Genomic DNA, 18,641 nt, shown 5'->3' with positions numbered 1-18,641 from the left:
TGTTCTTAAGTTTCATAAGAGTTTCCGTACAAGCGTCATTTTTAGGGAGAGGATCTTCCAAATGCGTCTTCCTCTGGTCTCAAGAGATGAGAGTGAGTCATTAGCATGGAGGGCTGAATGAGAGCTGCTGGTTGTGTCCCAGGGATGCTGTGGGCCCTATCTTTGTAAGATCGGCCCTGTGCGCCAGCCAGAGCCTCTGTGTTCTTTGAGCCCCTCCTTTGGAGGTGAAGTATGCATTGTTTGTACTGTTTGCCTAGCACTGAGCCTCTTTTGGAATTATTTTCCCTGCCGCCCTAGACAGAGTGAATTGTGAAGTCCTTCCACATGGAAAACCGCTGGCCACATTGAACAGGGGAGAAGGGAGATCCACAGTAAAATACAAATGAAGAAAGCAGGAGTGACAGCCTTTATGCGATACCCCTACAGCTAAGGGGGTGCAGAAACATGCAGGTGGCTGCAGAACTTGCAAAATTTGGTTGGCACTCATTCCTCCACAAAGCTCACCTAATTTAGCACCAAATATTCGGGTCCTTTGATGGGTGTCTTTCTGTAAATCCTCAATTGGGCTGTGTGTGTCTTCGTGTATATCTCTGCATGTGTGTGTCTGTGTATGTCTCTGTGTCTGTTTCTCTTTCTGTGACTCTACCCCTCCCCCTGCCCCTCACCCTCCCCCCCCCTCTCTCTCTCTCTGTGTAGGTTCAGAGAGTGTCCACAGGGACAAGTGGCACTTTTGCTACCAGTATTTGGCAATTATGCTGTGATAAACTCTAAAAACGAGGACGGTCCTCCGGGCCATGCCCTGTTGCTGGCCTTTCCCTTACAAGTCTTCTGAATTCTCCTTTCTTGGTTTTACAGATTCCCTCTAGTTCGTTTTACCACACCCCACCTCCAGGCTTTTCCTAGTTTGCTGTCATATAGTGGGCACCTCCGACGTTTCAAACTCACTTCTTTTGGGGCGTTCTTCAGCCTGAGAAACCACATAATCTGGAAGCTTGTGCTAAAACTGGACACTTAAAAGTTACTAGTTATTAGAAATTGTGTTTAAATTTAAAAATCATTTCCTCATTTGTTTGGGCTCACCCGTCACGTGTAGGCAGTGCTTACTAATTGATCCTGGCACCGTCCACTTCCGACCTCACACAGACCCTGACAAAGATTACTTCCGGTGCTGTGTGACTTATTTCTTTGGCTTCCAATGAAGGTGCAGACTTGAGCCATTTCCGGTGTCAGCACTGAAATGACGTAGTTCCGGTTTCTCACAGGCTTCCGGTTTCTCACAGTCTTCCTGCATCTAGGTTGAGTCCTTGACATGGGACATCCGGGACACACCACAGCGTTCCGTCAGGCTGAGCAAGAGGGATCTCTGGTTTGGATTGTTGTCTCTGCCCAGAGCACATGGATTGAATTCGCAGACCCCATGAATCTATAGTGGCTTCTGTGAACTCTGTGTGTTATTATCTTTTCAAATCCTCTTAGCTCTTGGCCGAGTCGCTGACAGCTGCCTCGCTCTGTGAACTGGCTGCCGTCGTTCTATTACAGCGATTTGATCGATGTGTCGCCTTCATTTGTTAGCTCTCGTAGCTCCATTTTCTGAGAAAGTCTACTTCCCTCTGTGCGCAGGCCTCAGGTGTTGGACGCTACCTCTTAGGAGGTCTCGGGCCCTTCCTTTGAGGCTCTGCATCCCTGCAGACAGGGAGCTAAAGTCTTTGAAACAAAATCCAGTAACTCCACGGCGGCTTTTTCATGTCTTTTGAGAAATCCGAGGACAAGTCTTTCCACTGGCAGCTATTCACACACGTTAAACTCTCTCTCTTTTTTTTTTTTTTTGGTTCTTTTTTTCGGAGCTGGGGACCGAACCCAGGGCTTTCCGCTTCCTAGACAAGCGCTCTAACCACTGAGCTAAATCCCCAGCCCCACACGTTACACTCTTAAGTCGAGATAACCAACCTGCGTTTTCATCCTAATATCAACAAACACATGAGTTACCAGTAGATTTATTGAAAGAATCAAGTATGAGTTTGGACACTCCTTTGTCTCTCTCTCTCTCTGGAACACAATTTTTCCCCTTTGAAAGCTAAAATTTCTAATTTTATTCAAGTCCATTAACAATCCACATTATTCTTATTTTTTGATGGGAATGACTTTAGTTATCTACAGACTGACATGCTCCACCCCCTTTCCATGACTAAAAGGAACGCTATTTTAAAAACAGTTCTGCCTAATGGAAATCTAGTTTTTTTTTCTTGTCAAATATTATTTCTTGACTTCAGGATTATTTTTTTTTTAATACCAATAAGGCACCAACTGTTCTCAAGATTTATCCCCCGCCCCCATATTACTTTATTTTTTGGTAAACATGGGGTGAGCCCCCTCTATGCTCATTATCAAATGCTTCTGATTCGATTTGTGGACAAAAGCAACCTACCGTTTGTCTTTTTCTAGTCGTGTTCGTTTTCAGGGAAAGAGAAATACCAAAGCCTGCCTGAGAATTAGGATTTTTCAAAAGTCTCATCTCAGTGTGGATTCCAATTTCCAAAGTTGACATTCATTAAGGGGAACGGATATGGACTTCCCATCATGGTTCGGATGTGTATTTTTATTTCTTGTTATATTTATTTTCCCTTTGTGACTTGAGATGTAAGCTACCCACAGACAAAAAGAGCTATCTGACCAAGTTCCCATCTTCCCTTCTCTGTAAGCTGAGATTTCTAAGGCTGAAGAGAAGAATAAAGCAATATTAAGCGAGTCTGCAGATGTTGTCAACGTACTTCCTAGAAGAAGAAACAGAGAGAGACATGTTCCATGAACACGTGTATCAGATGGACCAATGAAACTGCAGGGGCCCTGGCTAGATCTAAAATCCCTGTAAATGGTGCGTGTGCGCGCGTGTGTGTGTGTGTGTGTGTGTGTGTGTGTGTGTGTGTGTAAACCTATATATATATATATGTATGTATGTATATATATATATATATATATATGTATGTATGTATGTATGTATTTATGTATGTATGTCTTAGGGTTCTACTGCTATGAAAAGAAACCATGACCAATGCAAGTCTTACAAGGACAATTAGTTGGGGCTGGTATGTAGGTTCATACGTTCAGTCTATTATCATCAAGGCAGGAGTACGACAGCATCTAGGCAGGCATGTGCAGGAGGAGCTGACCCTTCTACATCTTCCTCTGAAGGCTGCTAGAAGACTGGCTTCCAGGCAGCTAGGGTGAGGGTCTTAAAGCCCACACCCACAGTGACACACCTACTGCAACAAGGCCACACCCACTCCAACAAGGCCACACCCCCTAGCAGTGCACTCCTATTTGTCACTATTTGACTTCAAACTTGAAACTCATTCATAAAACTGTTCAGTGGACAACAGGTAACTTTAATGAAATGAATACAGAAGTATTAGAAAAATCCACAGGAAGATGTGTGCCTTAGTTACTGTTCCATTGCTGTGAATAGACACTGTGACCAAATCAATTTATGACAGGAAACATTTAATTGTGGTCTTACACTTTCAGAGGGTGAGTCCATGGACCATCGTAGTAGACACCATGACAGCAGGCTGGCAGGCAGGCAGGCATGGCTGGAGTAGTTCCTGAGAGCTCACATCCTGCTCCCCAGATGAGAGAGAGAGAGAGAGAGAGAGAGAGAGAGAGAGAGAGAGAGAGAGAGGGAGAGAGGAAGAGGGAGAGAGGGAGAGGGAGGGAGAGGGAGAGAGAGAGGGAGAGAGAGAGGGAGAGGGAGAGGAAGGGAGGGAGAGGGAGAGGGAGAGGGAGATGAAGGGAGGGAGAGGGAGAGGGAGAGAGAGGGAGAGGGAGGGAGGTAGGGAGGGAGGGAGGGAAGGAGGGAGGGATGGAGGGAGGGAGACAGAAAGAAGCCTGGTGGGCTTTTGAAATCTCAGGGCCCCCACCTCCCATTGACACATCTCTTTTAACAAAAACACAACTCCCAATCCTTTCTAAACAATCCACAAACAGGAAACCAAACACATTCAAGTATTTGAACCTCTGAGGGTCACACTTATTCAAAATCCTAAAGTATGTTTTTTTTTCTTTTAAAAGAAATCAGGTAATGAATGTCCATTGCATTTGGTAGTATATTTTATCATTACATTTCATTTCTCAGAGGTTAGGGTTATTTGCATAAGAAGTTTCCAATCAAGCCATCACTCTCCCATAAGCCAAAGGCATCATACCCCCCCCCTTTCTACTTGATTATCCACATAGGGGTTATGGAAACATATCCCTTCATCCTGATTTAGTTCAAAGCATGGGGAGCTATTGATGTGCAATTATTTGCTATTCATAATGGGATAAAACAGAAGCCAATATGATTGTGTCTATTGTTGCTGGGAGCTGAAGATTTCCCTTGCATTTAATAAAACGTGATAAATATGATTTTAACTCAAGCCTACAAACCCCAACAAAGACTTTAGTTTATATTTGTTTCAGAATTTCCAGATCATTCTCTGTGATACACAGGAACCTAGAGGAGGAGAATTGTGTGAAGTCACTGACACACACTCAACAAAGGATTTGTTTGCACAATAAGGAGATATATCATGTCCTCTGAGAGTTGGCCCCAGGATTCCCAATGATCTAAAAGTCGTCAGGTTCCTTGGATAAAACGACACTGCATTTGCATATAACCTCTGCAAGCCTCTCGTATACTCTAGTCATATTTATATGTGTGTGTGTGTGTGCGCGCATGTGTGTGTGCATAGAGATATGTAAGTGCAGAGGCTGGGGGAGGGTAAAGCGTGTCCTGCTCCTTCACTACCTACTTTATTCCCTTGTGACAGGGTCCCCTGCTGAACCTGAAGTGAGGCTCACTGTCAGGAAGCCCCGGTCATCCTCCTGTTCCCATACCAAGCACTGGTGTTTGCATGTGTGACCACACAGTTGGCTTTACTCCTCTGCCGTCTCCCCGACCCTCCTACACTTTAAATAATCTCTGAATTAATTTTGTACTTAATGAAATGAAATCATGAGGGGCTGTTATTTAGGAGATGACCAGAAAAATGGTTTGTATGTGTTCAGTACAGATATGGTATTTATAAACCACTTTTACTAGTTCCTTGAGAACTTGGTACAATATATATTGATAGACTTTACTTCTCACGTCTCTTCCTAACTCCTCCCAGATCCATCCCCACCTAATCCCTTCTCCCAACTTCAAGCTCTCTTTCTGCCCTCTGTAACAACCCACTCAAGTCATTTATGCTGCCCATAAATTCATGGGCCTTGGGCAAGACCCTGGAGCCTCGCCAGCTTATCACCAGCTATAAAACTGACTCTCCCTTTCCCATCAGCTAGGGCTGAGGGATAGTGGTCCTGTCGTGTACAGAAGACACTGCTTTGTTCTGGTTCTCGCTGACCTCTGTATCTTATATTTCCACTCCCTCTTCTTTGAGGGTTCCTAAGACTCAACTCCTTCCTTTTTTGCCTCTCTCTGTGAGTCTGTGTATATGCGTGTGTGTCTATATTATAGATGTCCCATTTTACATTCATGCAAACACATGGGGGGGGCGTCTTTACAATTGACTGCTGACGGTATCTCACCCCAGACAAAATGCTGCAATGCAGACATGGTGTAGCTCAGTACCAGAAAGAAATAGGTGATGTTGAGAAATCTACCCAGCTGTTTCTAGTGTGAGGTGAAGGTTAGACCTCTGACACAACCTTCTGGCCCTACCCTATGGGTTTAAGATACACATTGTCCCAGTACAATGTTCAAAGGTGGACTATGAAAGGCGATTGGACCCTGTGGGCTGTAATCAATGAGTTCATCTGTTGATGGATGTGTATGAAGGTGGCGGGAAACTAGGAGATAGGAAATTAAGGGACTTGGTCATTTGGGACATGTCTTGGAGGGTGTGTTTTTGTCCTTGGTCTCTTCCTGTGTTGGTGCTTCTTGGATGACAGTGAGGTTAGCAGTTGACCTCTATCGTGCCCCTTTCATGGTCATGTGACCATGGACCGAAACCTATGAAACCATGAACCAAAATAAGTTTGTTTACTATGTGAGTTGCTAGGCAACTTGTAAGAGTGATGAATGGATTAACATGAAAGTGGCCAAAAGTGATGCTGACCATACCAGGTCAGGACCAGATTTGATGTAGGAGGACCCATGACTTAACCCTTTAAACTCTTTGTCTGGAGGTTGCACGCTAAGAGAAGACCCAATGTGTCCCAAGTGGTTTTATACAGAAGATTCTGCCAATGTATCTGTCGTCTTAGAAAATCAAGAACCTCCTGCTTCCCGCTCTGGTCCTTCTCCTGACTTCACTTCTGTGTTTTTAATAGACTTCGATATCGTGTGAACTAGTGGGAAATGAGTATTAAAAAAAGGAAGGAGCTATAAATTTTTCTTTAAATCATTAAATTACATACTTAAAATAAATGGATTTTTTAAGTATGTAAATTATACTTCAATAAAGCTGCAGAAAAGGCTTGGCCAACTGTGATGCTTGTCGTGTGATTTGCTATTTGTCATAGTTCCTGTGACTTTGATCTTAATAGTAGTGTGTTTTATTACAGACGACTCAGACACCAGAGTAACAAGGCAGGGAGAATACTCCGTTCTGTCAAGGAAAATAAATCAAGTCAAATTAATTGGATTTCTTAATGAGGATTTTCCTGGTAACAGCTGAGTTGGCTGGAAGTTGGACAGATATTGGCTGAGAGCGAAAATGGAGAGAGCACAATGTTTACGGGGATAACTGAAGGTTGTGCTCACGAAAGGGTCTGAGTCTCACGGAGTGCAATTGCAGAAGCTCCAGCGGCTGATGGAGCTGAGTCCTAGGACCCTTGCAAGATGGCCATTATACATTTTGTGATGTCACGGCCGAGTGTGAGATAAGGCTAGATGAAGTGGAAAAATTTTGGTTTCTTTGGAAACTCACTTGTGTCACAGGATGTTTTTCTGGAAGCCATGTTAGGAGAGGATGTTTTGCTGAAGCAGACACATGAGAAGGCATGTGGTATTTAGATGGAGCACACGCTTGAAGGGGGACAGGATGTTTACAGAGAACATAAATGTAATCGCACAGAGAGGGAGAGGACATTTTTACATTGCTACACCTTGCAAGGCTTCGATGGTCTTTGCTGGTCTTCGTTCCGTAATGAGAAATGGACAAAAGAACCTGTGCTATACGGGCTGCTTCTCGCTGCTTCTGCTGCTTCTTGTTGGTTGGTTAGAGCCTTGTGGTCTCTGCCAGGTCAAGGCACTGCTACTGATTGATATTTTGTGTTTGTTATTGGACCGTACTGCACAATGAAGATTGGAGTTACCCCAAAGAATTACTTCTAAATAGGTCCAAAACTCTCTCACTTTTCCTATCAACTTTCTCTCTCTGCTACCTCCGGTTGGTGGGCTAGAAGAATGGTTGAAGTGTTTAAGAATCCTAAGTTAAGTAGGTTTTGAAAAAATATAAGCCTACAGATAGATTCTTGGGTTTTGAGAAAGGGCTATGTCTCCTGCTGAGAGGAGATGATGTTTAGGTGGTGACTTTTTGGTTCTGTGGTCTACTGTGACCCATGAAATGGCCAGTGACTGACAGTCTCCCAGTAAGTGTAGCACACACTAAAATGCTTTTGCTTGGTGTTGGGAGCTGTAGAATGTATTCATTTCTTGTCACATATCCTCGAGTATTCATGTTGGTGACAGTAGTTACTCTTCAGTTCTGCCATACAGAGAAGTGGGTCTGTACACTGAGAGAAGAGAGTGGCTGGTGGTGAGTATGTAACATGGAGTAAGAGATTCGTTACGGTGCGGGGTCTCTCGCTCTTTTTTTTCCCCCAATTTGACAATCTGGAGTCAACTGAGAAGAGAGAACAATTCAAGAACTGCCTCCATTAGATTAGTCTTTGGGCAAGTCTATGGAACATATTCTTGATTAATGATTATTGTGGGAGGGCCCACCATTGTGGGCAATTTCATCAGTAGTTATGTGTAAAAAGAATAGCCTTTTAGGCTGTAAGAAATAGTAATGGAGCAAGCCATGGGGAGTGTGGCGGTTTGAACAAGAAAGGCTCCAACATACATATATTTGAATATTTAGTTAACAGGGAGTGACAGTATTTTAAAGGATTAGAAGGATTAAGAGGAGAAATCTTAAGGATTTTAAAGGATTAGAAGGATTAAGAGGGGGAAGTGGGTGTGTCGACAAGAGTGGGGTTTGAGTTTTCAAGAGCCCCATGCTTTCCAGAGTCTCGCTCTCTCTTTCTCTCTCTCTCTCTGTCTCTCTCTGTCTCTCTCTCTGTTTCTCTCCCTCTGTGTCTCTGTCTCTTTCTCTCTCCCTCCCTGCCTCCCTCCCTCTCTCTCTCTTTCTCTGCCTCTCTCTCTGTCTCTCTCTCTCTCTGTCTCTGTCTCTCTCTCTGCCACTCTCTTTCTCTGTCTCTCTCTCTTTCTCTGTCTCTGTCTCTCTCTCTGTCTCTGTCTCTCTCTCTGTCTCTCTGTCTCTCTCTCTGTCTGTCTCTCTCTCACTCTGTCTCGGTCTCTGTCTCTGTCTCTCTCTGCTTACAGAGCAGTAGCTCTCTATTGCTCCCGTGTTATGCTCCCTGCCATGATGATGGACCAGACGTCTGAAACTGTAAGGGATCCTCCAATTACATGCTTTCATTATAGTAGATCCTTGACCATGATGTCTCTTCACAGCATCAGAACAATGACTGAGACAAGGAGCAAGCCAACAAGCAGAGCTCCTTGTTACCGCTTCAAGCTCCTGTTCTGGTTTCCCTCAGTGATATTCTGTGACCTGTAAGGCAAATAACCCTTTCCTCCCCAAGTTAGTTTTGATCATGTCATTCATCACGGAGAGAAGGAAGCAAACTAGAACGTCACAGGTCAGTACATGAGCAGTACATTACCTTTAAATTTAAACAAAGTGTCTATACGTCTCTATTTGTGGTTATGAGGTAAGAGTCTGTGGCTCTACTAGACACACTGTTTCTATAAGAAATTGTCTTACTTAGGGTTCCTATTGTTGTAAGGAAGCACGGTGACCAAAGAGCAAGTTAGGGAGGAAAAGGTTTCTTCAGCTTACACTTCTACATTGCTGCTCATCACCAAAGGAAGTTGGGACAGGAACTCAAACAGGACAGGTTCCTGGAGGCAGGAACTGAGGCAGAGGCTATGGAGGGGCACTGCTTACTGTCTTGCTCCTCATGCCTTGCTGAGCTTGCTTTCTTATAGAACCCAGGACCACCAGCCTAGGAATGGTGCCACTCACAGTGGGCCGGGCCCTCCCCACCAATCACTAAGAAAATGCCCTCCAGCTGGATCTTATGGACGCATGTTCTCAACTGAGGCGCCCTCTTCTCTGATGACTCTAGCTTGTGTCCAGTTGGCATAAAATCAGGTCGGTGGTTAGAATGTGGTTGTTCCATGGGAAGTGTGGCACAAGTAGGAGGTGTGCCTTGGGGGAGTAGGTGTGGCCTTGTTAGAGGCAGCATATCACTGTGGGGAGATATGCTTCTTCTCCAACACCATGTCTGCCTAGATGCTTCCATGATTCCTGCCTTGATGAAAATAGACTGAACTTCTGAACCTGTAAGCCAGCCCTACTTAAATGTTGTTCCTTATAAGTTGCCTTGGTCATGATGTCTTTTTGCAGAAATGAAAACATCAGACAAACAGCCAGTATAAAAACCCCCAAATAACAGAATTTATCAACTATAGAAAGTATTTTCAAGTCCAGCAGTGAGAAACTTATTCTTGAGAAAAGAAACAGCAATGAATGTGTCCATGAGAAGGTTCCCTCCAAAGACATTCTTGGAGTGTAGATGTGGCTCAGAGAGACCCCATGGAGTGCACAGGGGCTTCACAGGAGTAGAGAGCTACATGGTCAGGAACCGCAAAGCATTTTGAAGTAATGGCAAATGGCATAGGATAGAGCTCAATGCAGCACCTCTGAATTGGAGTCACCGTCAAGAGTTTTCTGAGGAGAAGTTTACATGTGAGTCATAGACGGGAAATTCCTGGGGCTAGATACGGTAACAGGGACCACAGGTGTGGAGGAGCCATCCAGGTGAAGGAGAGTGAGGCAAGACAAACCATTTCAGGATCTCTTTGTGTTCATCTAGGGGCATAGAGACCTCAAAAAATATTAAAGGATGCAAGAGCGACAAACAGTGCTCAGGGAAACTAAGCACAGGATCGCGTGACACCTGACAGAAGCTCACGGCATCCTCATCTTCCCATTAAAATTACTTTTTATTGATCATACAAAATAATGGGCTTCATGATACTTTCAGGAATCGATAGATTTAAACTGAGTTTGGCAATCACTACTCTTGAGTTATCCTCGACAAAATGTCCTCTGGGGAAGCCTCCACCTCACATCCACCTTCTGTAGTGATGTCTTGGCTGTACTTTAAGGAACAAAAGAGACCAATATGGATGTGGCCCAAGTTCAACTCATTCTAGACCCTTTCTGTTCTTCCTGGTCTCCTGCTTCACTTTTTGAGAACTCCATTTGGAATTCCTGCATCCCTCAGTGTCCTCTACTCCCTCATGTGTTCTTTAGTCTTTCTTCCAAATCACCATCAATTTAATCTTTTTACCCTCATCCTGGTCTCTTCTCTGCATGTGAAGGTTGGATATATTTGAAAAGATGACTTTAGGGGCCTGGAGAGATGACCAATGGATCAAGAGCTTGTCTGCTTTGAAAGAGGACGTGGATTTGTTCTTTGAGCTCATGTCCAATGGCTCCCAACCACCTTTAATTCCAGCTCCAGGGGACCTGACTATTCTTGTGTCTGTGATCTCCTGTGTTCATGCACTGCCCCCACCCACATAATTAAAAATAATACATCTACAGATGAAAAACAGGTTTCATTAGGTTTCGTTAGTCAAACAATCCCCAACCTTCTCTGATTCTCAGTCTGCTTGGATCAGTTTATTGGGTTTCCCCTTGAGTTCCAAGATCACCTCCCTGTTCCCTACCCTCTTTCCCCAACTGTCTGTTTCTCCCTCAAACTTCACCTCAGAGAGTCTATCTATGTCTGGCCCCTCTCCACTGCTTCCTAAACATGCATCTTTTCCCCCCGTGCTATCCCTGCTCCTCTAAGCCACATCTCCAGTTCTTTTCTCTCCCTAAAGACCAGACCAGCTCAGTCCTCTTTGTTTTAGCCTACGTGACATCAGACTTACTGTTCACAGCCTTGACCTTTCTGGATTCCTCTCCATGTTCCATGCACCACAGCCCGTCTCCTCCACCAAACTGTTCACACACAACATGTCAAATCACACATTTTAATTTTTAGAGCAAAAACAAATTCCACTGGAAAAGATACTGGGGTTGTCAAAGGCCCTTGTGAATCTGAAACACAGAAAAACAAACAATTTTCCCCCAATCCTATAAATTCCCCATCTATGTCCCCCACACTTTGTGAATTTCACCTTAATGGATCTTGTCCACCAGATTATAGACGTAGATGTGGACGTCGCCATCAAACTGATGAAGTACACGGAAGGCTTGGCTGGAACTTGAATTCACCATGATACTTAGATTCCGTTCATTAAAATGTTGCTCTATATTGAAAAGCACACTCATACAAGCATGTCCCATTGGGAACTCACTGAATTCGCCTAGAAATTTTGATTCCATTTGTGAAAAATTTTCTATATCCCGAACAGTCCACTTATTACTACTGCGGCCTATTGGGAACTAAGCGAATTCACCATATTACTCAGATTCGGCTCACCAAATGACTTGGCCGATCTATTTGGACCTGTTGCTTCTGGTGAACTGCACACATTGACCTGTTAAGATATCACTGTCAACGTCTGACTTCACCTCTGCTGGAGGAGTCTCTGGAATGATACGGAGGTTACCTTCTGTGTAATCATCCAGAAGCTGGTAGATGTACAGGACTGGATCTTTCTCGTAGGTGATGTAAAACCAGTCCTTCATGATCGGCACCTGGGCTAGGACCACCCCCCTCCAGTTGTTCTTAGAGCCATGTTTGCCCTCAAATTTATGCTCCACAGTGCGGCCAACCATGGCATTTGCGAGATGGGCGTCTTTCACTTGAGGAAACACTACTTTGTGAATCAAGATCTTAAGCTTTAAAATCCTCTCATCGCTGTGATGTGCCAGGCCGTAGAAACAGTCAATTCTGTCATACTTGACCAGATAGAGAGAGGGATTTATTGGCAGTTGATCTAGAACGATGGCCGTCCATTGGGTGACGGCTCATCACCTTCCTTCCATCCGTGAGAAATTCTGCAGCCCACAATGTCCTCAGGGCCTGGGGGGAAGGCCTCCTCCTCCTCCGCTTCTGGAAGGATGGTGTGCTCATCCTCCTCAGAGACATCCTCTTCTTCTTGGATGTAGACCTAGTGTGGTAGGCCACGACATCCTGGTCCACTGTCTTGAGACTATCGTTCTTTGTTCAGGCTTCATACTTGCCCGTGGCCTGGGTTTGAAGAGCTCGCCTGCTTAAACCAGACACAATGCTGGTGCCTCTGTCATGTGACTGCCTGCAAGAACAATGGGGTGGGGTGGGGAGGGCGCTGGACCAAGGCTCTTGTCTAAGAGGACTTTGGAGCAGGTGAGGAAGGCGATGGTAGACAGGGTTGAGCATCGGAATCTAATTCTGTCGTAATCAGAAGTTCATAGGAGGGCTGGGCAATGGTGGAGCACACCTTTAATTCCAGCACTCAAGAGGCAGAGGGAGGCAGACCTCTGTGAGATCAAAGCCAGCCTGGTCTAGAGAGTTAGTTCCAGGATAGCCAAAGCTACCCACAGAACAACCCTGTCTCAAAAATCAAAATCTAAAGTCCAAAGGGAAATGAACAAATGGTTCTCTACAGCTCAGAATAAGATATTCAGACACATTTCTTCAACCCGAGGCACTTTGCATCTGCTGAGGAACCTCTCCTTGAATGGGTAGGTCAGTGTGGGATTAAGTATCCCTGTCCCCACTTTAAGCAAGCAGAACAGAGAAAGGATAGCAAAGGAGCCAGAAGGGTGGCCACACTCCTCTTCTACCCTCTTACTATGAGCTATAAACTGGCTTTCACACCCCGCTGTGAAGATAGTGAACCCACCTTCAGGGGAGTCTATCGCCCCCAAGTGGAAGAGAAGCGCAACCTCCGCCCAGTGCGCTGTGACATCATCCAGGCTCTGCTTACGTCATAGAAGCCCTCTCAGCCCAGTTCCTTCCCTAGTTACGCTTAGAAACTTCCAGTTCTAGGGTTTAGCTTCTCATATAGCCTCCTGGAGACCCAAAATAAACTCCCCACCCAAATATTCTGATGACTCCAGTCACATTCTGCCCAAGTAGCTCTTTTCATGCATTTTTTCTTCCTGAAAAAGTCTTTGTTTTCTGAGTCACCAACATCCTTGGTGGTGATTTACCCAGCTCCTATCTTTCCTTTGGTTATCTTTAAGTCATTCTCCGTATCGGAAATATTGCTAGTCTCTCTCTCCGAGGCAGGCCTCTGGATAGCACAAAAAAAATTAGCTTTATCAAAACCCACAATTAGAGGAGGGCCATTTTTATTCACACAAAGCTAGAATTTGACAGGATTAAATACCTTGTATTGAAGTCAATGGCAATCATGAATTATGGATTCTTTGCAAAGAGCGAGGAAAAATTAGCTCCTGGATCTGCTTCCAAAGTCGGGATAAACTGATGACAAACCCGATATCGACCAGTCATATTTTAAATGTCTTTAAAATTTACCAGCACTTCTGGATACAAGGAATTTATTAGATCAAATGCAGCAAAACAGGATGAAATAGATAAGGTAATTTTGTTTTTGAAATATGGGTAGACAGAATACTGGATGCAAGTAAGTATGGAATTTACCTGTAAATTAGAGGGCACTTTAATTGTTTGTGTCACATAGTTCTTCAGATCTTCAAAAGGATTCTTTTCAGAACCCTCCCCTGTCCCCACCACACTCTAACTATAATAAATATATATTGCCATCAATTTTACATGAGAACCCATATTACACCATTCAAAATTAAATGGTACATATATTTTAAAAAGGTATCAGTCTCTGACTTCTGTCAGTTCTTTAATTAGGGGAAGGATTGAAGAAGTTGAAGGGGACGGCACCCTCTATAGGAAGACCAGCAGTCGCAATTAATCGGGATCGCTGAGATCTCCCAGACACTGAGCCACCAACCAGGCAGGATACACAAGCTGGTGTGATGCCCTGACACATGTATAGCAGAGGACGGCCTGGTCTGGACTAACTCTTGAGAGACGTGAGGTCCCAGGGATTATAGTGCCTGGCAGGGTCTGGGGAGCATCCTCCTCGAGTCAGGGGAGGAAGAGGTGGAATGGGATGAGGAACTGTGTGAGGGGACCAGGAGAGTGTACAATGAAATGAATGTAAATAAATAAAATAATTTATAAAATAGTTTCACTCATAAATTCAAATGCTAGATTCTTTTTAACATCTACATTGCAATTCAATCGTCAAGTTTAGCGGTTTTACTTACTGAACTGTGAAAGCATTAATCCTTAATTTACACTTCATACTATTTGCAAATTGTCTCCTTTTATTACTTTGCATCAATTGTGTTTGCATATGTAGAAGGCTTACTCTTTATAATTTGTGCAGAAAATACATTCATGAATCTTTATATTTTAATGATCTGTTATGTGTGTACGTCTATGTATAGATTTGTTCACATGAACACAGGCACCTGGGGAGACCAGGAGATGTCAGATCCCCTGGAGCTGCTTTACAGCTGGTTGCAAGTGGCTTCATGGATGTTGGAAAGTGAACGTGTTTGCTCTTAAGAGCAGTAAGTGCTCTTAACCACTAAGCTAATACTACAATACTTACTCCATAATAAAATCAACCTATTTATCATTTTCTGATGTATTTCAGGGTATCTTTGAACTTGAGACATCTTGTCACCTTCTAGGTAGAGAGACTACATTCAGGCTTTATTTTTTCCAGCTTTCTTTTCTTTATCATCATAAAATGTGTTGGATTAAATATGTTAATATTATGCAGTAAATCCTCCAAATGTTTACTTATAGAACCTTGGGTTAGTGTCTGTTTCTTTCCTCTGCAATGACTATATTAATTTTACAGTTTGCAGTTCTCTCTTTCTTTACAAAATCCATCTCATGTGTTTTTGCTTTCATATAGAATGAAGTTAAAGCCTTTTAGTTTTTCTTTGAATAGTTAATCTACTTAGAAAAGGTGTTGAATATCCTATTTTAAGGCCAATACATTGTTTCTTTAAAATGTTCCTAGAGTTTTGTTTTTTTTTCTTATTATTATTGTTCTCATTAGTAGCATTGTTAATATTCTGTGTAAGCTTTTATGTGTTCTGATCATGGAGTGAATATAGAAATCTTCCAAACATATATGTGTAGGTATCAAATTTAGGTTCTTGGTTTTTCATGGCATGAAATTTTATCTGCTAAACCACCTCACTAGAACACACTATGACATTTTAAGGTGACATTTAGCTCCAGGCTGCTGTTATATATAAAATGTTTTCATCATTTGGCTTTTAATAAATATTTTTTGATTATTATAATATATTTTTTCCATGTCCACTTGGTAACTCTACTATGCTTATTTTAAGATTTAATTAATAATTTAGTCATAATTATTATGCATTTGACACCTAGCTAATATGAAATTATCTTAGATACAATTGAATAAATGTAATTAGTTACCTACAGCATGAAGCTGGGTATATAATTTTGTTCATTATTACTATACATTTGCATAAAACAGAGAATATTTCATTGTCCCAATCCTGATGCCAATTTTATACAGTATGACAGCTACCAACTACATGTGATATTTAATCATTTAAAAGGAGTTAGGATTATATTGTTAAATGATATTTCCCCAACATCAAGTATATAGATTTTATTTTGCTTCAATTAATTTAACATGCTACAGTAGGAAAAAAATTAATTTCCTTTTGATATGTTAAAACGAAATTTAATTTACCTTTCTCCTGCCTATCAGAAAGTCAGTATTCTTATACAGGAAGATGTGCCAGTCACAGGTCATATTTCTAGTATAACCTGTAATTACAATCATCATTCTTGTCAGTTTCAAGTGTTCTTCACCTCATGCCTGTAAAACACAATGATCAACATGGCAGGATAACCATAAGGGCAGTGCAGTGGCATAAATAGCTCGGTGATAGCCAACAGCTCTGTAATTTTGCTTAAGTCCCATTCAATGAACATGGATGGTCCTGGTAATTTAGCCACGTATATAAGGATATTGAAGCTGTGGTTATGGGGGAGAATGTACAGCCTCTTACTTACTTAAGCCAGTATCTTACCTAACAACAATCATAGCCATGTGTCCTTATATACAGAATTAATTACAGTCTCTGCAACAAACATCACAGTGAAAATCCCACCCATTCAAAATGCAGGATAGAAACATCAAGTCCAGTCTTGATGGCTCTATCTACAAAACGTCACCTGATTAAAGGCTGAGGAACATTACAGAAGAGGGGCAAGGAGATTGTACGAGACTAAAGTTTACCATGAGATGGTGTCTCAAAGTAACACAAGAAATTACACTCATAACGTCTCACTAACACGACTGCCTCAACAACAGCTGACGACAGGGATTGGGGAGAATGAAAGTTTAGTTTTCTTTCTGTTTCAACTCCTCCTCCTCCTCCCTCTCCTCCTCCTCCTCCTCCTCCTCCTCCTCCTCCTCCTCTTCTTCTTCTTCTTCTTCTTCTTCTTTTTGTTTCTCTCTCTCTCTCTCTCTCTCTCTCTCTCTCTCTCTCTCTCTCTCTCTCCTTGTTGGGTATTTCCTATTTACATTTCAAATGTTATTCCCTTCCCAGTATTCAAGTCCATAAGCCCCTTAACCCTACCGCTTACCATTCTATAAGGGAGTTCACATCCCCACACGGCCACCCCACCCCTCCCCACATTCCCCTACACTGGGGGACAAACCATGTCAGAAAAAAAAATTGTTTCTCATTCCGTTGTTTCCAGCAAGACTTTGCTCCATGCAGTATGATCCATGAGTCCGTCCATGTACAGTCTTTCTGTTGTGGTTTGGTCCCTGGACGCTCTGGGTGGTTGACATTGTTATTATTATGGGGTTGCAAATCCCTTCAGATCTTTCAATCCTTTCTCTAATTCCTCCAACTGGGGTCTGGTTCTTGGTTCAGTGGTTTGCTGATGGCGTTTGCCTCTGTATTCGACATACTCTGGCTGTGACTCTCAGGAGGGATCAATATCCAGTCATCGTCAGCCTGCACTTCTTAGCTTCATCCATCTTATATAGTTTTGGTGTCTGTATATGTCTGGGCTACATGTGGTCCAGGCTCTGGACGGCAGGTCCTTCAGTCTCTGCTACAAGCTTTGCCTCCTTATCCCCTCCTGTGGGTATTTGTTCCCCTTATAAAGAAGGAGTGAAGCATCTGCATTTTGGTCATCCTTCCTGAGTTTCAAGCGGTCTGTGTATTGCATGATGGCTAATTCTAACTTTTGTATAATATCTAATTTTCAATGAGTGCATATCAAGTGTGTTTCTCTGTGATTGAGTAACCTCACTCAGGATGATATTTTCTACTTCATTCCATTTGCCTAGAATTTCATGAAGTCATTGTTTTTACAGCTGAGTAATATTCCATTGTGTAGATGTACCACATTTCTGTATCCATTCGTCTGTTGAAGGGCATCTGGGTTCTTTCCAGCTTCTGGCTATTACAAATAAGGCTGCAATGAACACAGTCGAATATATTTCTCTGTTGTATGTTGAATCATCTTTTGGGTATATGCTCAAGAGAGGTATAGCTGGGTCCTCAGGTCATGGAATGTCCAATTTTCTGAGGAACCTCCAGACTGATTTCCAGAATGGTTGTACAGTCTGCAATCCCACCAACAATGGAGGAGTGTTCCTCTTTCTCCACATCCTCTCCAGCATCTGCCGTCACCTGAGATTTATATCTTAGCCATTATCACTGGTGTGATGCACAATTTCAGATTTATTTTGATTTTAATTTCCCTGATGACTAAGGATGTTGAACATTTATTTAGGTGCTTTTTGGCCATTTGATAACCTTCAGCTGAGAATGTTTTGTAACTCACTGTACCCCATTTTATTAGTATATTTTTTTGCTTTCTACAGTCTAACTTCTTAAGTTCTTTGCATATTTTGGATATTATCCTCTATCAGATATAAGACTGATAAAAATGTTTTCCAAATCTGTTGGTTGCAGTTTTTTCCTAATGACGGTGTCTTTTGCCTTACAGAACGTTGCTCTTTTATGAGGTCCTATTTGTCAATTCTTGATCTTAGAGCATAAGTCATTGGTGTTTTGTTCAGAAAATTTTCTCCATTGCCCGTGTGTTCAAGACTCTTTCCAAACTTTTCTTCTATTTGTTTGAGTGCATCAGGTTTATGTGTAGGTCTTTGATTCACTTGTACTTAAGCTTTGTACATGGTCATAAAAATGGGATAATTTGCATTCATCTACATGCTGACTTCCTGTTGAACCAGCACTATTTTTGGAAAATGCTGGTTCTTCCTTTGGATGGATTTATCTCCGTTGCCAAATATCAAATGATAGGTGTGTGGGTTCATTTCGGGGTCTTCAATTCTATTCCACTCTCTATCCATCTGTCTCTGTATGAATACCATGCAGTTTCTATCACTA

Source organism: Rattus norvegicus, chromosome Y (genome assembly GCF_036323735.1).
Source record: "Rattus norvegicus strain BN/NHsdMcwi chromosome Y, GRCr8, whole genome shotgun sequence".
Classification (NCBI taxonomy): Eukaryota; Metazoa; Chordata; class Mammalia; order Rodentia; family Muridae; genus Rattus; species Rattus norvegicus.
This window is presented reverse-complemented; position numbering follows the sequence as displayed.